The 27,306-nt window shown below is 51.2% G+C and overlaps 1 protein-coding gene across 1 annotated transcript in view; it reads left to right on the top strand.

Moving 5' to 3' along the window:
* Cep112 (centrosomal protein 112) overlaps window positions 1-27,296 on the top strand; it is a 493,364-nt gene extending 466,068 nt beyond the window's left edge. Inside the window, exon 28 of the mRNA XM_037201522.1 lies at window positions 27,215-27,296. The gene's annotated coding sequence lies outside the window, so the exon portion shown is untranslated. The remainder of the gene's footprint in view (window positions 1-27,214) is intronic.
* The last annotated feature ends 10 nt before the right edge of the window (window positions 27,297-27,306 follow it).

The raw sequence follows: 27,306 nt of genomic DNA, 5'->3' as shown, positions 1-27,306 counted from the left end.
CTCAGGTTTGGGCAGCAAGCACTTTAGAAATTGAACCATGTGCCCAGCTCTCGCACCTTTTCCCCTTTGGAGATAGATCTGGACTGGTGTAGAATTCATGATCCTCCTGCCTTAGCCTCCGGGGTTCTAGACTATTGACGTGAGCCACCATGCTGGGGCAGACAGTGACACTTTCACCGACTGGCTCAGCTTGGCCACATTTCAGAGCCTTTATGCCCCAGCTTGCTCAGGAGATGTGTATTGAAACACAACCAGCCACTCACTAATCTGGTACCCAGACACCTGCTGGTACTGACCCATTTGGCATGACGTTCTGGGAAAGAGGTAGTTGAACTTTACCCTTGAAGGTTTTACGGACTAAAGCTTTTGCCAAAAGCAATGTTACCATCCAACCAGATGAGGACTTCAACACAGACGGGAGAAATCCCAGGCAAATCTGGAGCCAACCAAAAGTCCCCGAACTCCTCGCTCAGTTTCCTACTGAGGTCCCCTGAACAATTCAGGGGTGACAGTCAAGAGTTCTGATTTTGTCTTGCAACAAAGATAAGCAAAATGTGACTAGGACATAGATTTGGATGTTGGGAAGGATACATCATATTGAGATCCGGCAGGTCTAAGTTACCCTAAGCCACATCCCCCAAAGTGCTTATCTCCTAGGAGCAAGACGGTAGCTCCCTACTCCATGGTAACAGGAAGGAGATTAACTGGGAAGCCAAATGGTTCTGGCTGGCCTGGCCCTGGAGGGTGGGGTGGGACTCATGGTGAGCGTGCTGTGTGTGACATGCTGAGCCGGGTGGACAGGGAGCTGGCTCTTTGAATAGTTGCCTTTGATGTCTATCCTCCAGTCTGAAGCATAGCTCACATGCTGGTGATTAATTGCATTTTGGGTGGAGACCTCGTGCTTTCCTGATATCTGGAGCTATCGAGAAGAGCTAGGGTCGCTGTCAGCACCAGGCCTTCATGCTCAGAGTCCAGCGGGTATCACCTCTCACCCTTTGCATGAAGCCCGCCGTGGCATCTTGGACCTGCAGAGAATCGGAAACAAAACATTACTTTTCCTCCCTGCTCGCCCTCCCTGACATGACTCACGTAGGATGTGGGGTATGATCTGGGTTTACAACATGCCTTGCACATTCTTGGAGAACTTGCCTAGACTGGAATCCCACTTTTATCCTTGCCACAGTCATAGAGATGAGTGGGATGGGCAGAGCCATCCTGGTTGTGGAGATGAGGAACACTGAGTCACAGCAGGCTGAGACTGGACCTTGCCCTCTGCTCACTCGGCCTGTCAGTGGTAGCTTCTGCTTGGGTCCCAGCTTTCAGTGCGAAGCCCTGTTGTAGCTATTGCTATGACCCCCCGGTTAACCGGTGAGGTCAGTATGGGGCCGGCCCTCCCTTCTTTGCAAAGGCCCTTGCCCCTTTCCACCATGGAAGAATCACTAGAGCTCCAAGGTCACCCTCGCCTTGGAAATGGTGCTGGTATAAAAGTCCCATTTGGGGATTTTCTTGGCATTCCAGATTTGAACCATTCTTCCCAAGCACCCATTCCTGGCTGGATAAGTGGGGCTGAGACTGATGTTCATGGGACAGCCTGGGAGGCCCCTTGAGCAGTCTCCCAAGGGTAGTAGATACCTGCAGGGCTCCGCTTGAGACCCCCCCCCCATCTCACTGTCATGCTTTGCTCCTGGTTTCTCCCCTGCATCTCTGGCAGAAGCTACTAGAATCCACCTAGCCTACAACTTAGAGAGCACTGAGTATCTATGTCCTACCATCTCCCTGGGGGTGGTAACCAGCATCTAATAGATGCTCTAGCTCCCTCATCCCCTGAGGAAGGATGATGGTGAGCGTTGCTGTCCTGGATCTGCTGGTGGGTGGACCTGAGGTGCCCTTATGAGACGCCATGTCCTATTGGTCTCTGTGTTCCCTTCTTCTTCCTCATTCCCCTACAGGTCCCCCTCCCCCCAAAAAAAAGTATTTTCTATGGATTCACATGACATCAGACCTCATGGTCAGTTTCTAGGGGAACCCAAGTTGCTGTAACCAAATGTAAATATCTGAATGGCATCCCTTAGAGCAATGGTTTTCAACCTTCCTAATGCTACACCCCTCTAATACAGTTCCTCTTGTTGTGGTGACCCCCAACCATAAAATTGTTTCATTGCTACTTCATAACTGTAATTTTGCTACTGTTATGAATCGCAGTATAGGTATCTAATATGCTACCCCAAAGGGGTCACAAACCACAAGTTGAGAAACACTGCTTAGATGATTGTAATGAACTCCCATGGGGTCCCTGTTCCCTAAATCCTACTCTCATTTAAACCAACCCTCATACTCCCGCAATAGAGAGCCTTCTAACATGCATACTTCTTATCACAGAGCACCACCGCCCAATTTATCTGTAAAGTCAGGGCTATGCATACTCTGAACCACGCTCTGGTCATGCCAGCCTCCACTCCTTGCCTCTTGTGCTCTGTGTTAGCACCTGAAGTGTGGCTGTCTGGAAGCTGCCCCCCTTCTCCCGGCTGTTTCTAGACGCTAAGGCTTTGCTCAGGCTGTCCCACTTTCCAGAGGTGCCCCGGGGCTGGCCTTGCCTTGCCCCTTTGCGACTTTATCCAAGGTAGACTTGGGTACCTTTCATTCCTCCTGTGCTTTGAACCCATCTCTACATTAGCCCTTACTCTACCGCTATCCAGGCATCTATTTTCCTGGCCTCATCTCTTGCACAAGGAGGACTCCTGTGGCTGGAGTTTTTCTGTGTCCACCCAGCTCCTGCAGCTGCTCAGACCCAAGTAAACACACAGAGACTTATATTACTTATAAACTGTATGGCCGTGGCAGGCTTCTTGCTATCTAGTTCTTATATCTTAAATTAACCCATTTCTATTAATCTATAAGTTGCCATGTGGCTTGTGGCTTACCAGTACTTTACATCTTTTTTTTTTAAGATTTATTTATTTATTTTGTAATGTTCTGTCTACATGTATGCCTGTATGCCAGAAGAGTGCATCAGATCTCATTGTAGATGGTTGTGAGCCACCATGTGGGTGCCAGGAATTGAACTCAGGACCTCTGGAAGAGCTCTTAACCTCTGAGTCATCTCTCTAGGCCCCCCCCCTTACTTTACATCTTACTTCTCATGGTGGTGGCGGCTGGCAGTGTCTCCTGACTCAGCCTTCCACTTCCCAGAATTCTCCTCTCTGCTTATCCCACCTATACTATACTTCCTGCCTGGCTACTGGCTAATCAGCATTTTATTTATCAGTCAATCAGAGCAACACATTCACAGCATACAGCAGACTCCTGTAGGTCAAAGCCCACATCTGATCTCTGCTGTCACCATCCTTGAGCCAAGGCCAGTGCACACATGAGGTGGACACCTCCCAATGTGAGTCAGGTGAAACACAGTGATATGGATTGAATTGTGTCTCCTAAATTCATATGGTAGAACCCCAATGCTCCATATTTGAAGATGAGACCTTTAGGGGGTAATTATCTTTTGGTGAGAATAGAAGGGTGAGGCCAGTATGATGGCATCGGTGCCCTTACAAAGGACAGGGATGGAGGTAGCTCTCTTTCTACCATGGGAAGACTCAGCCAGAAGACGGCTGTCTCCACACCAGAAAGAAAGCTCTCACAGAGAGCCAAATCGGCCAACACCTTCATCTTAGACTCCCAGCTTCCAAACCATGAGAAATAAATTCCAACTGTTTAACCCAGCTAGGCTATTGACATTTTCTTATGGCACCACAGGCTGACTAATGCAATCGGGCACAGACAACCCAGACATGTCTACTTCTGAGTGACTACCAACATATCTCTATTAAGACCTTCATCAGGATGTGCCCAAGGCATTTCTGCTGTGGATATGCTATGTGTTATGGGAGAAGGGACTGAGATATTTCTGCCCCTTAATTTTATCAATATGTAACGATAATCCTACCATCCAACTGTTCTAAAATACTTCACTCCAGGCTAGTCTAAAATCCACGGGGCGAAGTTGCTGACCTCTAAAACTTGAGACCAGCAGGGGTTTCAGGACTGGCATTCTAGACCCTGGCCTCCAGGACAGGTGGTCAGTGCTGCCCACAGCTCAGCCTGGCACCACTGAACCTGGGCTGCCAGACACTCTTGCTCCACCACCCCATGTCATGCCTGGTTGGTGTCTAGATTTTGTGCATCGTTTGCATGCGGAGTGTGGAGTCTGCAGGGAGGCGGGCAGCCCCCCCCCCCCCCGAACAGTATGGTGTGCTCAGCAGAGACGAAAGCAGTGAGACTTCCCAGGCTGGGGACACTGGCTTTCCTTTTCTATGCCAGAGTCACCATTGTCTGTGTTCCCTTAGGATCGGCCACAGGGGGCACACACACACACACACACACACACACACACACACACACACACCTTTTCAGTCCTGGGCAAAGGGGTCAGATAAAGTGGGATGTCTTGGCCCCTAGCCTGCTCCATCTGCAACCCCTGTAGCCAGCATCTCCGGGGACCCACAGACTCCCTGGTGGCGCCACCCGCCCTCTCCAGCAGCAGCACATTGGCCTTGCTTTCCCTGCCCCTGCCAGCCGCTGGCACTGTCTTTGCCAGGAACTCTTAACTGTGGTCCCACAGCCAAGGCTTTGTAGCCTCATCACAGAGGAGGGAGGCGGGACTCTGCAGCTTCCTCTGCAGAGAGGCCCCTGGGCACCCCTTCTTCCCAAGACCATTGTTCCCTAAAAGACACAGGCTCGTGATCCTCACAGGGAGCTCCCAGAGGGGGCCCCGAGGAAGGACTGGAGAGGCAGAGACCTCTTCACGCCGAGGCTTCCTCCGTCTTCCATGCAGGACTGGGGGATAAACAGCAGAAGGGTTAAGTTCTGGGCTGAGGCTTCAGGATTCAATCGCTGTGTTTCCTGTTGATGACATTACTGCCTTCTTACAACCATTGACACATGTTGCTTTCATCTGTTTCATTTCAAGACATGAGAACACTCACTGGAAACTATGCTTAATAGCTAAACTCAAAACATTTGCATCTCCTTCTGCGCCTCTCTACTGGCATGCTATAGTCTCTAGTGAGGTTGGTGGTGGGGATGCCTATTTTTTCTTTCAGCCACCATTTTCAACCCAGGAGAGAGAAGCCACTGGCTCCCTGGCTAACTGCCCCAAGCCTGTCTGCCACCATGGCACATGTCTCTTTCCTGGAGGAGGCTGACAGTTCACACCAATAATGGTGACCAGGGAGTGCCTCCTCAGCCTCCCCTCTGTCCAGCTCTTTTCCCAGCAGGGAAAGGACTCTGGTCTATCCACTAGATGGTCCACTGAGCCCATACTTATCCTTCTACTCATGCTCAGTGGTACCAGGCTCCTTCACGTGTGGCCCGACCTTCTGAATGGAGCTTCTGGAGTAGAGAGATGAGCTTTTCAGTCCGAGTCTAAGGGTGGTGAGCAGCAAACCAGCCCGGCTACTCTGGAGAGGATGTGAGCCACATTGTCCCGGCCCAGACTCTATGTGGAAAGCCAGTAGATTACAGAGCTCGGGCCACCAGCACTTCCCCGGAGCCAGAACAGCACCACCAGTTGACACAGTCTGCAGAACACACAGTAGGTCGGCTCATGGAGGACCCTGGAAGATGGCTGCCTGTCCCAAAAGGACCGTGGGCCATTTTCCCATAAGGAGATCAGAGCAGAGTGTGGAAGAACCACCACAGCCTAGTTCTGCAAGACAAAAAGCACACATTTACAAGACACTTACTGGACACATACTGTATCCATTTCCTTATTTCACCTTTTTTTGTTTTGTTTTGTTTTGTTTTCCTCGAGACATGGTTTCTCTGTGAAACAGTTCTGACTGTCCTGGAACTCACTCTGTAGACCAGGCTGGTCTTGAACTCACAGAGCTCCGCCTGCCTCTGCCTCCCGAGTGCTGGGATTAAAGGCATGCGCCACCACCACCTGGCATTTTTTTTAACAGAATGATTTATTCCCATTTAACAGTTGGAAAAAGTGAGGTTTGGGAAGGGTGAGAAAGTTCGGCAAAGCTCATACAACATTTTGGTGCTGACATTGGGACAACAACAAACAATTCGGGCTTGAAGTCTCCAAGGCCAGTTTTCTCGGCTACAGAAGAAAGAAAGCAAGTCCTCTTCCCAGAAGTCAGGGTGGAGATCTGGGAGGAGGGACAAGGTGCGCTGTGCCTGGTTGACCTGCACAGAGCACACACTCCCTTCCCCCTCTTCAATTCCTCCCCTTATCTTGTTCACTCTCAGCCTCTTACACTCAGAGTGTGGACAGTTAGAAAACTCTCGTGTGCTAATGGTCAAGGGCTGGCAAGATGGTCCAGCAGGTAATGGTGTTTGCCACCAAGACCGACGCCCTGGCGCCCATCCCTAACACTCATATGCTGAAAGGATATTGTCCTTTGACCTCCACACACATTCTTCACACAGACGTCATCATGCCCACACAAATACAGGAATGCACGCACTCAAAATGAATGAATGAAATTCTAAAAATAGCCTGGCTCTATGTGCTCAAGCTGGAGGAAGAATGTTCAAGGCCACATTCCGCCTCCTTTAAATCCCTCAATCTGGCCAAGAATTTGAGCTAGCTCAAGTGTGGAGAATACAGACTCCAAACAGGGAAGCCCGCTCAGGGGATGGCAATTCTGAGATACAGGAAATTTCACACACATCTGTCCAGGCTGCATCTGTCCTGGTTTGAGCGTGTGTGTGTGTGTGTGTGTGTGTGTGTGTGTGTGTGTGGTGTGCTAGAGAGTGGATGAGACTGCTGTGTAAATGCAGGTTCACCAACTGCAGTCTAAGAACTCAGTCAGCACGAGGCAAAGGGCACCACACTGCCTTTCAAAGACAACAATTTCAGGTGGGGAGGAGGTGGCACACGCCCAGAATCCCAGCGCTCAAGCAGAGGCAGGCAGATCTCTGAGTTCGAGGCCAGCCTGGTCTACAGAGTGAGTTCTAGGACAGCTAGGACGACACAGAGAAACCCTGTCTCGAAAAACAGACAAAAACAATTCCAAGAGGGACAGGGTCCTGTTGGCGGGTTAGCCCTGACTTGGAGTCTCTGATGTCAATACCCTAAAGAGAGGCTTGGCCTGTGCAGTCTCTACATGGCCCTTGAACTGTGGTTCCTCTGAAACCTTGGCTAAAAATAAATAAACAAATAAAGTTAGGCCAACCTGATTTTAAACACAGACCCAGCCAGACTCACAAGCGTGGTTTTTCAGCTTTACCATCGTGTGGAAGTAAACTCATATAACCTCTGTTTTTCACTGTGAACAGTGTTCAGTGGACCATGTGAGGTAGTCAGTACCTCACTACAGACAGGCTTTGTGGTCCATGATTCTGACCAACTCCAGGCTGATGGAAGTTGTGAGCACACATAAGAAATTCAGGCAAAACTATGGTTTTAGTAGGTTAGATGCAACCTGACACAGTGACACATGCCTATAATTCTACGATTGGGGATGCTGAGAGGAAGATCACAAGTTCAGCCCGTGCCCGGGCTGAGTCATGTAAAAGGTCATATGTGTTTAATGCATTTTTAACTTAGGATATTTTCAACTTAGGACAATTTTATTAATATGCTAGAATCCCACAGAAAGTCAAGGAGCAGTTGTAGCGATGTATACGAAAACATCCCCGAGACTGGAGAGATGGCTCAGTAGATAAAGGTGCATACTGCTCTTCAAGAGGACCCAAGTTCGGTTCCCTACATCCACATGAGGCAGGAGAGATGGCTGGAGAGATGGCTCAGTGGTTAAGAGCACTAAGGACTCTTCCAGGGGACCCAGGTTCAATTCTCAGCATCCACAGGCAGTTCATAACTGTAACTCTAGTTCCAGGGGATCTGGCACCCTGGCACACATACAGGCAGGCAAAACACCAATGCACACAAAATTAAATAAAAAAGTATTTTTATAAATAATAGAAATAAATATTTTAATTCTTTTAATTCAAAAGAGCATCCCCAGTAGTAGGGCCACCTGAAGGTGCTGTGGAGTCCCTTATTTGGTAGTCTCTTATTAAAAACAATATAATGACAAAGACATTTTGGAAAGTGTAAGCCAATATTTCTCACCCACAAGAATGTGCAGGATTTACTCAAGGTTCACCAAGGAAAAATGTAGCACATTATAGGAATAAAGCCCTCGGTGGGAAGCTGGAAACCCAGAAAGGCTGAGCGAGGCAGTTACCCTTGGTTTCTCTGTCCATGGGACATGGTGTCTTCTCTCTCTCTCTGTCTCTCTGTCTCTCTGTCTCTGTGTGTGTGTCTTGACCTGTTTCTCTTAGCTCCTGTTCCTCCTAAACTCTTCACACCCCTCATCCAAAGCATTCATCTTTCCACCCTTACTCGGGGCCCTTTCAGCAGCTTCAGCCCCTTAGAGCAGAATTTCTTTCTTTGTTTTCAAATATTCAAATTTCTGAGCCCCAGAGAAAAAGACGATCAACCCAGATCATACCCATAGGCTCAGCTCCTCAAGGTTAGGGTCCTGGCAAGCTCAGCGTGGACTGCCTAGATGACATGGCCAAACGTAGTCCAGTCAGTTGAGTCTGAGCAGGGGTGGAGCACAGTTCCGAGTGTAGCCATTCTCTCTCCTCAAGCATACCAACACCAATATGAAGGAAAAAATGAGCCGTTATCCCGCCCTCTGTTCTCATCAGATCCTCATTCGTATATATTTTCCTTGGTTCAGCATATAGCACTTCAAATTTGCATCCTGCAGTTTGAAGTAAATCTCAGGGCATTTCCTGCATTACAACTCTATTAACTTTCTAATCACGGTATAACATTCCTCCCCCCTACCTAGGAAGTGCACGTGATTTACTTAGACAATCTTTGCATTTCTACATAACCTGAATGCTTAGAAAATTTTCAGGAATATGCAAGATGATCCTAGAGTCATTTTTAACTCTGTGTTCGGGAAGCCTAGTCCTTTTCAGAGGGGAATTATGATGGGTCCTTGGAAGAGGTCATAGGGTGGGTTGGTCCCTGCCACTTAGAATCTCACTAAATTTACACTATCATTGTTTGGTTGGTTGGCTGACGTTGGTTTTTTTGAGACAAGGTCTTACTTTTTGTAGCCCAGGTTAGCCTGGAACTCATGATAGTCCTTCCTTAACCTTGCAAGTGCTTACATTATAGGCACAAACCTCCATGCAACTGAAAGCTAGTCCCAAGGCTACAGACCAGTATCTCTCCCTTCCTGGCCAGTCTCAGGGGACAGCAGTCTCAGGGGACACCAGTCTCCAGCTACAAAATCCACGTCGACATGGGCAGTTCTGCCTTCTGGTGGCCTTTATTCTCCCATCCAGTGAGGCTGGCAGGCTCAAAGTGGAGCTCTACAAAGGGAGAGCGTGAGGAGACAAGCCACTCACATTCCATCCCTTCCTTGTGCGGATGAGGACCTGGGCTGCCCTAAGTGTCCTGAGTCACAGAAAAACCCGGAGCCAGAGCTGGAATACAGGCCTCTAAGCCCAAGCCTGGTAGTCACCACACTTCTCCTGATTATACACTCAGATGGCAGGAACTGGAAAAACTAATAAAACACCTTCTTACTTTTTTGATCCTGGTCCTTAAAAATAGCAGCATAGGGGTTGGGGTTGTGGCTCTTTTGGTGGAATGTTTGTCTAGCATGCACAAAGCCCTGGGTTCTAGCCCTAAAATGACATCATCCATGGAACCAGGAAGCTCAAGAAGTTCAAGGTCATCATTATCATCCAGCCAGTGAATTCGAGGTCAACCAGCTTCATAGATTTGTGCCTATGACCTATTACTCAGAGAGGCATGCCTAAGACTATGCAGCAGAGTCCTAATGAATCTTCTGTCTAAGAAAGAGGACCCAAGATAGGCAGCCCTGAGCCCTAGACTTCAAGGCAGATGAGCACTTGGTGGCAGAGTCTACCTACCCATCCATCCATCCATCCATCCATCCATCCATCCATCCATCCAGGAAGAACATTGATGCAGTAGTTCTTCCAGTCTTGAATGCTTGCCCTGCCCAGGACGACAATTTATGGGAGGTGGTTGGGGGACCTTGAACTGCTCACCTACCCTCTCTGATCCTTCACCTTTGGCCAGTGGCTGTTGTCAGTCTTGTACAAGGGCTGAGAGTAGCTGAGAGACCAACACAGGGTTCCCTGCTTCCCTCACATCTGGCCCACCCCTAGGATTCTCATCCAGTATCTCACCTCCTCCAGATGGGGCCTCCACATGGCACAGGATGTGCGCAATCATCACTTCAGTCCCTACTCCCCGCATGGCGCTACATGGGCCCTATGCTGGGTTTAAGACTCCGCGGCCACCACCTTGACATTGCTCATGTTGAGCAGGGCAGTCTACACTGTACAATCTGCACTCCATATTGGACTGTACCAGACAGAGTCTGCACTGTGTCCTAGGCTGCAGCTCTGAAATGGGACTTGACAGTAGTAGTGTCTACCTCAGGGAGTGGCTGAGCGGGGAAGCGAAAGAGGTGATGGGGGGGCAGCCAGCACACAGGAAGCGCCTCCTCACTGTAGCTGTCCCTATTGGACTATTATCTGGAGCCTGTCTCCCGCCCTTGATCAGTGCACCCTCTGTTCTTTCTCCCCCCCCCACCCCCTCCCCCACTCCTCTTCCTTGATCCTCCTCCCCTGTGAGCTCTGAAGCAAGGATTCAACTATCTTGGGGGGGGGGGGAGGGTAAGGACCAGGCTGTCTGCTGGAAACCCTTGAAGCTCTTATCAGAGAGGAACTGCTAATGACTCTGTCTCCGGTTTATGGCAGCTCTTCCCACTCCTTTATGGCCTTTTTTACTGCCCCCTTGGTCCTGCAGGTTCAGACAGGGCCGCCGTTTGTGAGAGAAGATGGCGCCAAGGACAGAGCAAAGATGGCGTCAAGGACAGAGGGGCTGTGCTGGTGGATGTGGGTTGTGAGCCTCAGCCTCCCTTTTCTCTGAGCAACAGATTTGGGGATCCCTGAGGCTGCAGAGAGGTCAGCCTAGAAGACTCCGTGGCTGTACTTGCTCTCCCCCCGGCACCACACTTACAGGGATGCATTTGATCGCCCTGCCCAGGGCTCCAGGTAGCTTCCTGGATCTAGCACTCTGCATGTCTCTAGTCACTGTTTTCAGTGCCAGCAACTGGGTAGGCACTGTTCCTCCTGTATTATCTCCGTTCCCTGGTGGGCTGGGAGGCCAGACTGGTGTGCAGGAAGCATAAAAGGGTTAAAGGTCATTTTATATAGGCAACCCTTTTCACAAAATGGTTATTGGTCCTTACTGATATTTTATGGACTGAGAAATGAATGTTTAAGAGGCCATACAACTAGGCTTGGGTTTAACTCAGTTGGTGGGGTGATTGCTTAGCCGAAACAAAGCCCTGAACTCCACCCCTGGCACCAGATAAACCATTTGTGATTGGAATATATTTGTGGTCTCAACACTCAGGAGGTGGAAGCGGGAGATGAGAAGTTCAAGGTCATTCTGGAACAGCTACTGTCCTAAGTCAAAGCCATCCTAGGATACATGAGACCCTGTCTCAGAAAGTATTATAATAATAAACAAATGGACATACTACTTAAAACAATGCAAAGGGCATTCCCATGATTGTAATTCTGTAGTGTTTTTTTTGGGGGGGGAATGACGACAAGAAAAAGATCTTCACGTTCAACACAGACACAAACTCATTTCCATCCTGGAGTATTTTCCACCTGAGACTGGCTACATCCTGAATACAGAACCTAGGCACACTGAGGACTAAAATGTGGTGCTACTTGAGGGACCCCGATGAAGCAGCAGGTGGCCGCAAGCACCTCCTCTCTCCTTAGAAGACTGGCCATGAGCCACAGAATGATAACATGGAAGCCAAGATCTTCCCTGCCTTAGGAAGCCATTGGTTAGCAGGAAACTGAGAATTTACTGCTTTCAAAAATGGAAAAATCCAGCCTGGCAGTGAGTGGTTGTGCATGACTTTAGGAGGCAGAGGCAGGAGGATCTCAGTGAGTTCAAGGGCAGCCTGGTCTACAGAGCGAGTTCTAGAACAGCCATGACTATACAGAGAACACCCTCGCCCCCCCCCCCCCCCCCCGTCTGTCTGTCTGTCTGTCTCTCTGTCTGTCTGTCTGTCTGTCTGTCTCTGTCTCTCTCTGTCTCTGTCTCTCTCTCTGTCTCTCTGTCTCTCTGTCTCTCTGTCTCTCTCTCTCTCTCTCTCTCTCACACACACGCACGCACGCACGCACGCACGCACGCACGCACGCACGCACGCGCACCCATACATTTCCTGAGAGCATTGGTGTCCATTTGGACACCACTTTCATCATTTTAAAGCTGACTTTATTTTATTCCCACTTTAAACTTCAGGGAAGGAGGTTTTAAGCAGCCCTGCCTCCCCCTGTGGCACACCCACCCACCCCCCAAAAAAAACATGGAAGGAAGATCCCTAACGGGAAACAGGACCTTACCAGGATGACTCCCTTAGCTGTTGGGTTTTTTTTTGTTTTGTTTGTTTGTTTGTTTTGATTTCGTTTGTTTTTTTCTAAGATGGCTAACCCTACCCTAGTATTCCCAGGGTACCAGCTGGGTCCTAAGCATCTATCTCACCATGGCCCTTCATGTAATCCTGACAGCTACGCAGCCAAGCATTTTATACCCAGGGAAACTAAGGCATAGAGGAAGGACGGCTCTGCCGGGGGGGGGGGGGGGTCTCCTTCCAGAGCCTCCATGCCCAACCCTTAAGCCCCTCTCCTGGGTGCATAGTTACACTTTCAGATAAAGCGCCTCTTCCCAGGTGTGAGGGTGCCATGTGGTGGCTGGGACAAGAGCAGCAGAGTTCTTCTAACCTTGTCTAACAAAGACAAGAAGGGAAGGAGGGAGGGGAGAAGAGACCACCTCCTGCGCTCAGGTCCTTTAAACCTTCCTGGGCCAGCCCGGCCAGCCCAGTTTGCTTCTCTCAGTGTCTATGGGATTCCGGAAAAGGAAGCGCTTCTGCCCCGGGCCCTGTGGCCTCTCCTCAGCGTCTCAAGACCATTTCTGGTGTCCTCCTCGTTCACCCCAATCCTTCTCTCTAGTACCCCAAAATTAGCCACCGGGTTGTTGATATCCTCCTCCCCGCTGTCACCCTCACCCAAGCGGCAGGCTGCAGAGGGCAGAGCTCTACCCTCCTGGACCACATGCAGGCCGGGCCAGACATCCACTTTGCTCCCAGCCTCACAGGCTCCCTGGGAAATGGCCGGGTCTGTTTGGCAGAATACCAACTCAAGAATGTACAGGTCCTCCACCTGGGGTTTAAGGCCAGCTCCCTTTTCACCTGCACGTTCAGAGGAGGGGAATCCCTCAGGGATGGTTTGGGGGGGATAGGCAGGAAGCCTGCTTTTGTTAGGATAGGGAAGAGCAGGACTCTAGGGGTAGGGAGGTCAAATCAGTGAAAGATGAGCCCAGTTTGGGTGAAGCAGGTGCATGACCCACACCAAGTGGGTGGCCGCCAGAGAAAGCGGAAATGGACGAAAGACCTCCAATCATCCCACCCAGTTCACACTCCCTCCCTGGGTGGTGGGGCTTTATGGGTCGAGCGTCTTCCTCAGTCTTGACCTCTAGAAGCGATCCAGCAGCTGGGGGTGTCCCCAGGGTGCCCTCCAAGTATCCACCACCTGGACACCGACCCGTCCCTCCCCCACCTCCTGGGCAGGCAGCTGTGGGACACTTGGGCCTCTCACCTCTTTGCCTCAGGAAAGTCCTGCAGACTCTGATCCCATCCTGGAACAGACACGCCCACAGGGAGGAGGCTTTCTCACCACACCCCCTGTGCCCCCCCCACTATATTTTTTTGACTTACGTACCCTAATCATCTTCTGAGTTGTGAACTAAACTGAGGATTCCAGGTTTTACCCAGCTAGGCAGAGCTAGCACACCGAACACATCAATTTTGAAGTCTGCAGAAGAGTCAGCCCTGGCTCCAGGGAGTCAGTACCCTAGCTAAGCTTCCTTGGCTACCTCACCTTCCTCCAAGGTCAGGCTCCGACTCCTTTCCTGAAAAGCTGGGCACACTTGTTTCGGCCATTTAATTTCCCCCCAACATCCCTTTAATGCTGGGATGACTCGTTGAGCAGGGTTTTATAGTTTCAATAATTAGTCTATCTTTTTTTTTAATGCCCTAAAGTTATCTGTGAAAGTATTTTTCGAGGAAGTACAGAAGGCTGAGCTGAGTGTGTGCCTTTGATTTTGTTTGTGAAGCTAAGGTTTTTGATGAGAAAACCATCATCTTCAACCCCAATGATCTTGGGACAATTTCTCCACTCAGAGGTCACAGTCTCAGGGAACTCTCTCCTCTGAAAATTCATCCCGGCTTCCTCAGGGTCTTTCAGAGCCACTCCCTGCCCCATGGGTACTTGACTGGCACTCAGAAATGCCTTCCCTAAGATCACCATTCGAGCGCTAGCCACCTCCCCCACCACCCCACCCCCGCCCCCCACCACCCCGCCCCTGGCTTTAACACTGCATTTAAATCAGCACGACTCCCTCAGCATCTTGTGTTCAGATCCAGCATCCAATGTCCAGTGAGATCAGTTTCCCTCCTTGAAGTCAGTCAAGCGTAGCTGACCAATATTACCCACCTTCTAAAAAACGTGAGCACTACCTCTTCATTTAGTGTGGTTGGGGGAGCAACTTGGACAAAGTTGGGGTTTGCGTATGACCCCATCCACTCCTGCAGGCAGTGCAACCTCATAAAGGCTCGGTTTCCTTCTCGTAATCTCCTTGGAGAGTTTTGATATATTTTTATAAAGGTCCAGAAGCCTTTGAAGAGCTTCAAATGCGCTCTAATTGTTGCCAGGTCACACCGGCCCCCCCTCCCCCAGTGTGCTCTTATCTAATAAAGTACAAGAAGGGTTCACGCCCCCAGTGTGCCTTGCAACCTGGTTCTTAGCTTTTGCAAGATGAGCTGACTGGGCAAAAGTGTTATCTGAGAGATCTGAGCTTGCCGCTCCCCTCCCTGAGGGATGGGTCTTAATCTGTGGCTTCAGAATCTGGGTTTGGCCCGCATGCCTAGGGTTTCCTGTGACATTACAGGTAAATCAGCCCCGGGCCTGAGGGGCCTTGGTAAGGCTTAGCTGGGAGCTGGCTTCCAGATCCCACACTTGGTTGGTGTGAGGGCTGTTTCCTAATCCCAGCGAAAACACTGCAGAGTTACAGTTTTGAGCAAGACACAGTGGGTGGGGGAGGGTGGTGTGTGCTTTTAATCCCAGCACTAGGGAGGCAGCTTCGGGTGGATTTCTGTGAGTTCGAGACCAGTCTGGTCTACACAGAGTTCTAGGCCAGCCAGGTCTCTACATTGAGACTGTCTTAAAAAAAAAAAAAAGTCATCACAACGTTTTGAAACCTAATCTCAGAAGGGACATCCCAGCACCTCCTCTTCTACATTTTATACTGTCAATAAATCCCACCTTTGGTCAAGGGAAGGGAACTTCATAAGGCCTGGATGTTAAGTAGGGATCCTAGAAACAACCTAGGGTGGATCCTACACAGCAACCACTAAAGGCTTGGCTTTGGCAGGCACACACCCCACATACCCCTACATACACACAAGACTGTTCTAGCACATAGGCAGGCCAACATCGGTTCTCATCGTCTGTTGCACGGTGTTCACCGCTGTTAAATAATTCCCATGAGACTCTTGTCCACAATCTACTTCTATTATTTCTTGAGCCATATGCCAGGCACCAAACTAAGGATCCAAGTTCATAAAACATGGTCCCTGGCTTGAGAGGGGCCCAGACTGAGTACATAGGACAGAAAAGTATGGGTCCCAAGTGCTACAGGAGTTTAAAGAACAGGCACCACTCCATGCCCAGGGAGACCAGTACTGGACATGAGCAGAGACACTGGAGAGAAGCTGGCCACCCAGAGGATCCTTAAAAGGGGGGAGGGAAGCCAGGTGGTGGTGTCACATGCCTTTAACCCCAGCACTCAGGAGGCAGAGGCAGGTGGATCTCTGTGAGTTCGAGGCCAGCCTGGGCTACAGAGTGAGTTCCAGGAAAGGTGCCAAAGCTACACAGAGAAACCCTGTCTTGAAAAAAAAAAAAAAAAAAAAGAACGAAAAGGGCACAGGGTGGGTGGGTGGGGGTGGATAATGAGCTGCCATGTGGGGCTGTACATGGTAAGAATGGGGACGCAGCAGAAATGAAGCTGGAGATCGCCAGAAAGTCTCTCTTAGGCGCCATGCTCAGGTGCTGGGCCCTTATGTAAAGTCTACAGGCAGTCGGGAAGGGATTTGAAACCAAGCGCTGACAGGGCCAGCTTTGAGTTATGGGATGCACACTATGATAGCGATATGTAGGGGGAGCTGAACTGCAGGCATGGAGAGCAGTTAAAACGGGGGGGGGGGGGATGGTGAGGCCATTGCCATCAGAACGATGTCTGGCTCCTGTGAGAGACACAGAGACACAGTGGCTTTGGGTTTGTTCTTTGATGGCTGTGCAGCCCGACTGGGGTTATGCAGTGTTAAGTACCGACCCCAGGTCTTCTGCATGCTAGGCAAGCATTGGCTTAACTGCACACAGAGCCCAGCTCTGTTGTAAGCATGTTAATTGGAAGGGACTGTGGCTGACTTAGCCAAATGTGGCCATGATGAACTAAGACTGTAAAAGAGGCCAGAGTTACAACTTCTGGAGACCCTGGTCTCCGGACAGTTTCCGGACAGTTCAAGGAATTCCCTGGAGAAGAAGCCGAAGGACAGAGGCCCAGTGGCAGGAAGATGAGGTGTCCTCGGCTAAGTGGGGAGGAACAGAGGAGAGAACGATTGTCCTGTAGGCTCCATGGCTTCACAAGCAGGACTTTTTCTTTTTCTTTTCTTTTTAAAAGACAGTCTCACTATCTGGGACTGCTAGGTAGACCAGGCTGGCCTTGAACTCACAGAGATGCCCCGTCTCTGCTTCCTGAAGCCTATGCCAGCACACTCAGCCAGATTTTTTTTTTTTTTTTTTTTAACCAGATGGAAATGGTTTGCTTGTGAGAGAGACTGTAATGGGTTAACCAGACCAAGAGAGGAAAGGCAGTGTAGACAGCCAGTGTAGACCCTTTGGAAGGAGCTTGTCAAAACTTTCTACTACCTGAGTTCATTAAAGCTAGTCAGGTGAGGGGTGGGGCTACAGCATTGGCAGATTAAATAACAAGGCAGAACATTAGTAGAGCTAATAAGAGAAGATTCTGTAACATGGAACAACAGCTAGAAGGTTCTAGAGTGGGCTGGAATTCTGTAAAGCGGTCTACCCTGCCATGACAAATCCTGCAGCACCCCAGTATGGCGCAGAGTCAAGAAACAATGAAGAAATGCAGGAAATTGTTTCAAGCTCAGCTTATTTTCACTTTCCAGGAGTTGGTTTTTTGTTTTGTTTTGTTTTTTACTTAGCAAATGGAGCCAGGTGTGGTGGCATAGACCTTTAACCCCAGCACTTGGGAGGCAGAGGCAGACAGATGTGAGTTCAAGGCCAGCCTAGTCTACAAAGAGTTCCGGGACTGCCAGGGCTACACAGAGGAACCCTGTCTTGGAGTGTGGGGGTTGGGGGAGCAAACAAGGGCTAGAGGAGGGGTTCAGGTCCCCTAGAGTTGGCGCCACAGGTAGTGAGTCACCTAACACGGGTGCTGGGAACCAAACCTGAGTCTTCTGCAAGAGCAATCCGAGCTCTCAGATGCTGAGCCATCTCTCCAGCCCTCTTCCGGGTTGATTTTGATATCGGTGACCTCTCCTGCTTACAAGTTCAGGCCAACTGAAAAAAAGCCAGGCTCCAAAAACCGTGAACGGGAAGCTGCTGAAAACACTCGGCCGTTTGTGGACCTGCTCACTTATAGTGCACAGCAAAGGCCCTTCCTAACCAATTCGATTAGAATGTGGAAGTTTTAAAGTATCATTTCCCATGGTTTTCAATCTAACATGTCTATGACAAATACGCTTCGCTGACTTTCTCCTCTCCTTCCCTTGTGGCTTCAAAGTCCTCAGCATCTGTGTAGCCACATGACCGCACTTGCGCTGTTCAGTAGCCAAGCAAGGGGCCTTGCATCCTTGTAATCTGTGTAATTTGCCCTCAGCATGACCACACAATCTATGTGCATGTGTGGCATAGCTCTGTAAGCCTGTATGTGCATGTGTAGGGGAATCCATAAAGAGACAGGTCGCAGACTCCTTCCCGCTTCTTCTCTCCCGTCTTCCTCTCTCTCCCTGCACAATCTTCCATAGGCCTAAAGCACATTCCCCTCTGTTCCTTCTCCTAATAAACTCTTATAGTCGGTTTTGTCGTACCTCGTGGCTTTTCTCTCATGGTAAACAGCGCTGCATAACAAATAGCATTGTGCCACTGCATAAAACTCACAATCCATATTTCGTCTTCTGCCTGAAGAGGAAGTTAGGAAGAGTGACAGGAAATTGAGTCCAAGTTTTACTCTTTCTTCCTCTGAGGCTGGTGAGAGTCCCCCCTCCCTTAGGTGGCCCACGCCTACCGAGATGCCCATGGAAATAACTGCTTCTGTGAAAGACTAGGAGTTATCCAGGACAGGCTGAAAGAGCTGAGCTCCCAGTGTCAAGGAGATGAATGAACTAACTGTACTTTGGAGGGATTTCAGGCTGCTGTAGTTTGTAGCTGAAGTTTTCCTGGTCCTACCTGGCTCCCGCAGACCCACATCCATTCAGACCCCAATGAACACACAGAGGCTTAATATTAATTAACTGCTTGGCCATTAGCTCAGGCTAACTACTGACTAGCTCTTATACTTAAACTCAGACCATTTCTGTTAATCTATATGTCGCTACGTTTTCCCTGGCTTTACCTGAGTGCCATTACATCTTGCTCCCTGGACGGCAGGCTGGCATCTCCTGACTCAGCCTTCCACTTCCCAGAATTCTCCTTGTCTGTTTATCCCACCTATACTTCCTGCCTGGCTACTGGCCAATCAGCTTTTTATTTATCAACCAATCAGAGCAACACATTCACAGCATAGAGAACATCCCACAGCAGTAGTTCTTTTAGGAAAACATCCTGTCTTAGTTAGGGTTTCTATTGCTGTGAAGAGACACCATGACCACGGCAACTCTTATGAAGGAAAATGTTTAATTGGAGCTGGCTCGCAGTTTCAGAGGTTTAGTCCATTATCGTCATGGTGAGATGCATGGCAGTGTGCTGGCAGACATGGTGCTGGATGAGGAGCTGAGAGTTCTACATCTTGATCTGCAGGCAGCAGGAGACTGTGTACCACACTGGGCTTAGCTTGAGCATAGGAGAGCTCAAAGCCAGGTCCCACAGTGACACACTTCCTCCAACAAGGCCACACCTCTTAACAGTGCCACTGCCTGTGGACAAGCAGTGGGACACAGGAGTCTATAGGGGCCATACAAGGTTTCTCTGTGTAGCTTTGCGCCTTTCCTGGAACTCCCTTTGTAGACCAGGTTGGCCTCGAACTCACAGAGATCTGCCTGCCTCTGCCTCCCGAGTGCTGGGATTAAAGGCATGCGCCACCACCGCCTGGCTTGCCTTGTCTTTTTAAGTGAAGGGTTAGATTAGATGATGCTTGAAGAGTCACCTGAGCTAGAAAAGTCTGTTATTTCTTGGTGTGTATGTGTGTGTGTGGGTATACGTGTATGTATGGGTGCACGTGACAGAGACCAGAGGTTGGCATCGGATATTGTCCTCAGTCTTTCTTCACCTTTTTTGAGGCGGGGTCTCTCAGGGAACCAGGCTAGAGTTGACTGGCAAGAAAGTTGCTAGTTTCACAGGTACACTGCCATGCCCAGCCCTTTTGTTCTTTTAAATTACATGGTGTGTGTGTGTCTACTAAGGCACGAGTTTGGAGGACAATTTGAGCGGGATCTTAAGTGGGTCCTGAGCATAGAACTCAGGTTGTCAGGCTTGGTGATCTTTATGAACTGAGCTGGGTCACAGACCAGGCTTTCTTTCTTTTCTTTTCTTTCTTTTCTTTCTTTCTTTCTTTCTTTCTTTCTTTCTTTCTTTCTTTCTTTCTTTCTTTATTTATTTTTTAATGGGTGGTACTGGGTCCTCAAGCTTGTGTGACAAGCATGTTACCAAGCAAACCTCCTCAGCAAATCTCTTTAGCCTGGTGTTTTGTTTTTTTTTTTTTTTTTTTTTGTTATTGTTTTTCTCAGTACTGAATGGGATAGTCTTTGAAGGACTGCAGAAAGGCAAAAGCCTCTATTTTAGTTACTTTTCCATGTATCTCTGTGGCCAGATTTATTTTGACTGGATTTGTTTCGGCTCAAAGTTGAGAGGAATGTAGTCTATCCTAGCAGGGTAAGATACTGAAGCACCAAGTAGCTGGTCACACTGTATCCACATTCAGGAAATAGAGGCTGGTGGCTGCTATTCCTTGGCTGGCTTCCTCCTTTTACCCTCTTTATCCAGTCTGGGATTCCTGTTCATAGGAAGGTGCTACCCATATGCAAGGTGGATCTTTCCTTCTTAATGAACCCATCTGAAAACACTGTCACAGACTCACCCAAGGTATGTCTCCTAGGTGATTCCAAATCCAGTTAAGTTGACTGTGAAGATTAACTACCACTGTCCCTTTTGCTCTTCTTCTATAGGATCTCTTGTGGCCAGCTTTCTGGAGTCACTAACTGACTCCTAATTGGAGAATGTCTTTGTTCAGATGTTTGGCAATGTGGGGCTTTAAATCAGAAATGCCCCCAAGCGTTCCCCAGCTGGTTCCCCATGTTGGGAGGCCATGGAACCTTTGAGAGTGGGGTACAGCTGGTGGAAGTAGGTCAGTAGTAACAGCCCTTTGAAGGTCATACCTGGATCTTGGATCTTAGCTCCCTCTACTCCCTGGCCTACTGTGGTGTGAACAACCTCTATACCCATATTCCCACCACCACACCCTGTGTGACTTCCTCACCATGGTGACCTGAAATCCTCTGAAACTGTGAGCCAAGATCAATCTTTCATCCCTCTAATTGCTCTCGTCATACACGGTGTCACAGAGACACAAGGGAAACCAGTATGAAAGTCTCTTTCCAACGCAGGAACAGTCCCTCGAAAGAACAGGGTCACTGTGCAAAAATAACCATGGTGGGGCTGGAGAGATGATGGCTCAGTGTGTCAGAGCACTGGTTGCTCTTCCAGAGGACCTGAGTTCGGATTCCCAGCAACCGCATGGCAGCTCACAACTATCCGGAACTCCAGTTCCAGGGAATCTGATGCCCTCTTCTGGCCTCCGCTGGCACCAGAAATTCAAGCAGGCAAACTAACCTTATGAATAATATAAAAACAAAAATTTTGAAAATTGAAAAAAAAAAAGAATTGAATACATACTGTGTGTCAACCTTGGGTGCATAGTATGTGCTACTGCTTGCGTTCACCACACCCTTGGACCCCATGGATCATCGTCTATCCCTAGAGGAACAAGTAAATGGCAGCCAGGTGGTCAGATGACCTACAGCCTCAGCGATAGTCAGCCGCCTGCCTCTCCCTCTCAACAAAGGAACATTGTGTAAGGTGGCATTTTTTCCCTAAGAAGGAAAAGTCAGAGTTCCCGAATCTTACAGAAATATCCTGGGTCTCAGCAACTCTGAGGTCCCAGCTGGCGTGACTCCCCCTCCACAATGGTTTTTGTGAAAGCTGACCAGGGTCTGCGATCTGGCCGGATGCCTCCCATGGAGCCTTTAGCCTTGTTTTCTGGTATTCTAGGATTTCAGCCCAGGACCAAATTCCAGAAAAGGACCCCCCTCTGCTTTATCAAACTTGTCTACACTTAGGCAAAGTGCACTGTCTATCCCCCGTGGGGTTTCACCTTAAAGGCAGGCGAGTGAATGAGCATGTGCAGAAACCCATCACCTTGCTTTCCAGTTTCCAGGCAACCATGCAGGATTACAACAAGTCACATGATAATGCTGCTGCCAGGGAGAAGAGGAAAATGGCAAACTGCTATCTTGAGAAAGGGGTTGGGGATAAACGAAGGCCTCTGGATGCTCCTCTAGTAATAGTATCAACAAGTACTGGAGGACTCAGTGCCAGAGAGGGCTTCCGGCTTCTCAGGGCTCGCCCAGCTCCTGCTGGATGTAGAGTCCCTCTGTACGTGACGTTGGGGGAGGAAGGGGACGGGGCGGGGGTGAGGCCATAGAGATGGTGGAGTCATTGGCCTGAGATGACCCTAACACCTGCTCTGGAAGCCCGGCTCCCAGAGGAGTTGTTACTAAGAAGATCCAAAGCACAAGGGACTCCCCAGGCTGCCCCAGCACCGGGCTAATGAAGGAGCAGGAGAACTCTCTGGTTTAAAGGCAGCCTGTGATGATTGTGGGTGGCTGAGGGGCAGTGAGGGGTCAGTGGGGACAACTTGGAGGGAAGGAAAACCACCCATGAAGGTCCAATTTCCACTTCCTTTTTCAAAGCCTCCTCTTTTCTGAACCTTATTTATTTTGATTTGGAATGGCTTGGTTTTCCTATGTCCCCTCCCCCAACCCCACAGAGCGTGTTCGCACGCATGTGTGTGTGTGTGGGGGGGGGGCACACATGTGAACACCCCTGATGGTTTGCATTGTAGCTGCTTCTATGGTAGCTTGTGCTTCTCTCTACATTACTGCTTGAGTAACACCTCTGTGGCCTAAGGACCCCCGGGAAGCAGTGTTGCTGGGGTTGATTAAGGAGGTCAGTGTGCCAGGAGGTGGGGTCAGGGTTCCATATACCATCTCAGGGCCAGAGGCTGAGAGCAGCCAGGAGCCATTGACCCTCCAGGATTCTGGAAGGCAGAGGGACCAGAGCTACCCAGTGTCCTCATACCTATAGTTGTCTCAATATACAGATGTATCATGGGAACATGCTTTCTCTGGTCTTTCTAGGAAGGACCACATTTCACAGCCTGGCTTTATACAGGATGGCTCCTGGTTGCAGGACAAGCTGGGTGGATTGACCATGGACACAGAGGGCCTTGTTCCTAGGTTATTGAGTTTGGAGGCTTGAGCTGTGAGAGGTCGCTTGTTCCTTGCCACAGCCCCTGCTCCTTCTCCAGGAGAACATGAGTGGCACTTACTCTTTCCCTTTAGACAGTCAGATTTCTCACCTGTTTCAAAGTTCTGAAAGCCAAAATGGTTGTCCTTCATTCATTTTTAAGTTAAACACGAAATACAAAATGAGCGACTTGAGAGCAAAAACTGCACAGCAGTATAAAGCCAGGGCGCTGCTTCTCGCTTCTTTCCTCTTTTTGGATTACTTTCCTGTGGGTTTTGTTGCAGTTATTTTGTTATTGCTGTTGTTTTGAGACAGTCTTAAGTAGCTCAGGCTGGCTTCATTCAAATTTACTCTGTCAGTCTTGGGATTCTCATTCATTGGTTCTACCTTTGAGGTGACAGCCACATGTCATCAGCGCTGGTTTATATGGTGCAGGGGTGGAACCCAGGGCTTCCAGAGCTGTGTGCATTCAAGGTAAGAACTATATTCAGGCTACAGCCTCACCTCCATCCCCACCACCAAGAAGGAAAATTTTATTAGCTCGACCATGAGGAAACTTTCTGCAACAAGAGATAAATAAGTGCTCTGGGCTTATGACACTTTTTAAGGGCCTTATAAACATTTTGGGGAGAAGATGGGAAGGAATTCAAAGGTGACAATGGGGTGAATTTTTATACTTTAACACTGCATATGTGTGTGGGAGGTATTCCACGGCCATTTAATATGCAACATATGGGATGGTGGCAGCCTTTTGGAAGAGCGTGGTGGGCACGAATTTGTTGAGAGAAGTCCATGCGTGTACAAGGAAGGGTCTGAATGCCATGCAAGTTTTCAAACTGGGGAATTGTTCCCTGACTACTAGCAGGTCTGTGGAGACAAATTCACACCCCACCTTCACACAAACACGACTGCATATCGTCCACAAACTATTCCTATATTAACTCAAACAGATACTGGAGCACAAGTGCACGCGCGCGCGCGAACACACACACACACACACACACACACACACACACACACACACTCACACGCACACATGTGCCATGCCTTCCGGGTCCCAGCCAGAGTACGCCCTAAGACACTTGGCCAGCAGATCCTAGAGCTACAGCTCCTTCCAGCAGGCCCTCGAAATCTAAATTCCCAGGGAAACTTGAATAAAGGTAGGAAAGTATTTGATGATGGGGGCGGGGGTGGGTGGGCGCTCTGCTTGCTTGCTTGCAGTTCTTGCCGTGGCCAGAGAGCTACAAGGAACCGGCAATGCATAGCCCGTGAGCTCCAGGGCAGACAGGGGGAGGAGGCATGAGCAAAAAGGCCGGAGAACTTGAAAGATGAAATCAGAACTCTGGCCGAGAAAGCCCCGGGGCCGGGGGCGGACAAGGACTGAGGAAGGGTTAACGCGGGAGCGGAGTGTGCGACAGGGGCCGGGCCGGGGCGGGGCAGAGCGGGCGCGCGCTGTCCCTTTAAGGCGGGCGGCGCGGGCCGGCCGAGCGCCGCTGTGATTGGCGCGGCGGGATCACTGGCTCCCTGAGCCCGGCCCGGGGGAGTCGGCTGGAGCCGGCTGTGCTTTGATAAGGTCCTGGCAACTCAGTAACGGCCCGAGAACCGGGAAATAAAAATAAGCCCCCGATCGCGATGGATTCCGGGGCCACCCGGAGGCCGAGGCGCCCGCCTCCCCAACGGAGAGCTCTGCTGTAAAAGGTGGGGTCGGAGGCTCTGTCCCGGAGCAGCCGCTTCCAAGAAAGCTCGGCGCGGCCGGGGGCGGCTGGCAGCGGGGTACGGGGCCACGGGAGGGGGCGGCCGGGTGCAAGTCGGGGCAGCAGAGGGGTGCGGGCTGCATGGCCCCCAGAGGGGCGCAGGAGCGCGCTAGGCTGGTCCGGGTGCGGCTCGCGTACCTCCCTTCCAGGACCGTGCGCTCGGCTCGCGCCTTTGAAGTGCACAGTTAAATCCACAGCGCAGTTTTTGTTGGAAGCGCCCGGAGGACATTTGGTGCGCCTAGTGACTGCTGGAAACAGGACCTGGGTTGAAAGCCGGCCGGGCGGGGGGCCGGAGGGGCCGGGGGGCGGCCGCGGCGGGGGCGGAGGCCCACTCGGATCTTTTGCATAAAAGGGGCAGCGGGGCGCACGCTCCCCTCCCCGGCGCGGAGCTTGCTCTCGCCTCGGGATCGTTGTTTTCTGCGCACCCCCTCCTCCGCCTCCGCGAGATTCCCCCATGTTCCCCATGCCCGGGCGGGCCCGGGGGGGGCCCGGGGCTGCCTCTGCGAGTCCAGCGGGGGACCCGGGCCGGGGCCCTGCCCGCGGCGCCTGCGAGGTCTCGACAAGGAGTGCGCCAGCGGATCAATGGTGAGTGCGGAGGCCGCGGCAGTCGGGCGGCCCGCGCGCTTTGATGTGCGGGGCGGCGCTTTGAAGTTGGCAGGCCGGCTATTTCGGGGCGCGCTCCGGGCCGGCACCGAGGGGAAGCTGCGGGCTCGGCGCCCAGCGCTCCGGGGGGTTTGGCCGGGCGGCCCAGCGCGCGATGCGCTGGAGTCCCCTCCCCAGCGCGGGGCCCGGGGTGTCGGGGGGCCGGGCGGGGAGACTTCTCCAAGTGGCGTCGGGGTCGGAGGCGGAGACGGGCAGCTCGCCCTCGGGGGTCGAGTCGCCGTGGGTGTGGATGAGTCGGGGTGTGCATGTGCACGCGAGTGCCTTTGGAAGGTGGGATGAAAGGGTGGCGGCGCCCCCCGCTTGCCCTCCCCGCCCCTCCCCCGCCCCCTCCCACTTCTCTCCCCGCTCGTCTCCCCCTCCCAACCGCGGGTCCGCGCTTAGGTGCCCGGAGCGCTGGCGGAGGCTGAGTCTGAGCGCCGGACGGCCGGAGTCCGGGGCGCTCGCGTCCCCCGAGTTCCTCCTCGCCGCCCCTTTTGCGAAGAGGCCGAGACTCCGCGCGTCGCCATTTCTGGACTAGGCGGCTGCTTTCCGTGCCTTTTCTGCGGGAACCTCTGCGAAGCTTGACGCCTGGTAGTGACCCCCAAGCGGGGCTCCCGGGTCTCCGGCCTCGCTCCTGGTGGAGGATACTGGAGGCGTTCGTTTGCAGTTGGGCCGGGGAGGGACGGGACTGGAGGGGCTCAGGAGATGAGAGCCCGGCCTTGGCGGCCTTCATCTTCCAGGTAACGGCGTCGTACCACCTCCTCTGCGCCCTGGTGCGCGGCGTTACCCGCGGCCCCGCCAGTTGGCGGGTTTGTGCTCAGCCTGGAGGCCGGAGGTCCGGGACTGGGGCGGGGTGCACCCACCCAGACCCGGGGTCTTGAGGAGCTGGCCTGGCGTTCCTCCCGGCCCCCCGACCCGCTCCTGCCCTCCATAGTTTGATCCTTCCCTGGCTAGGGAGAGCAGCTTGTTTATTGGTTAGATAAGACTTCTTTTCTTTTGGAGAAAGAATGGCTTGGGATCAGTGGAGTTTGGGATTCTTGGCACAGGCTGTAGTAGCGTGAGACGCCTTCTGATCTGGTTTTGTTGGGTTCGCGGCTCCAGGAGGTGGATTGGGGGAGCTGGGGGCGGCGGGTCTCGAGGTTTCTCTTCTCTCTTTCAAAGTTTGAAGATCAAAGCCTCTTACAAGTGAGCTGGTTTCTGCTTTGGGGAAGCGTAGAAGACAAGAGGTGTAGACTGAGCCACGTTCTTAGTGGAGAGTCTTGAGCATAGGCAACATTTTCATCAGGGATCTGGGGGTGCATGTTGATTTCAGGAGTCCCTGAGCCCCTTCCCGCCGCGGCTGGGCGGGCTTTTTTTTCGGGCAAGGATCTTCTGTAAGAAGTGGGACGAGGGAGCGCAGAGGGAGGGAGTGGTGGGGGGAATGGGAACCAGATGCCGGGGAAGGGCACGTTGAGAGCTTGAGTTATCTATGCAGAGCAGAATGGGGAAGTTTACTGAAATTGGTTTCACCTGCGCTCAGCCTGGCGGCTGGCATGCGAGTTCTGGTTGTGGGAGGGGGTCCGGTTGGGCTACCCTGAGTGTCCCTGGGACCCGCGGGTGTGGGGAAGGTTGTGTCTTACACCTCCCGTGTCCCTCTGCTTCTGCCTCACCTCCCCCTCCCATTCTTCACCCCTCCCCGGAAAAAAAGTGTGTGGGGAGCTCAGATTTCGCCTTTGAAAAACCTGCGTCGGATACTTGAGATGAGCACTTCGCGGATAGCTGGGTTGCTTGATTTGAATTTGAGGAGTTGAAAAGCCTGTTTACTTTCCTGCTTTGATGTTGGGTAGATCTGGTTTTGATTAGATCAATACCCTTTTCTCTCTCCCACCTCCCCCCCTTCCTTTTCTTCCCAGAGAGGAGGCTCAGATGAGCCCCTGCTGACTTGAGAGAGACCAAGCCGATTGCTGAGAGGAACTGGGAGAGAAAAAGGAGGAGGAAAAAAGCA

Source organism: Peromyscus leucopus, chromosome 8b (assembly GCF_004664715.2).
Source record: "Peromyscus leucopus breed LL Stock chromosome 8b, UCI_PerLeu_2.1, whole genome shotgun sequence".
NCBI classification, from domain to species: Eukaryota; Metazoa; Chordata; class Mammalia; order Rodentia; family Cricetidae; genus Peromyscus; species Peromyscus leucopus.
Note: the sequence above shows the minus strand (reverse complement) of the source record. Positions and strands in the feature narration are given on the sequence as shown.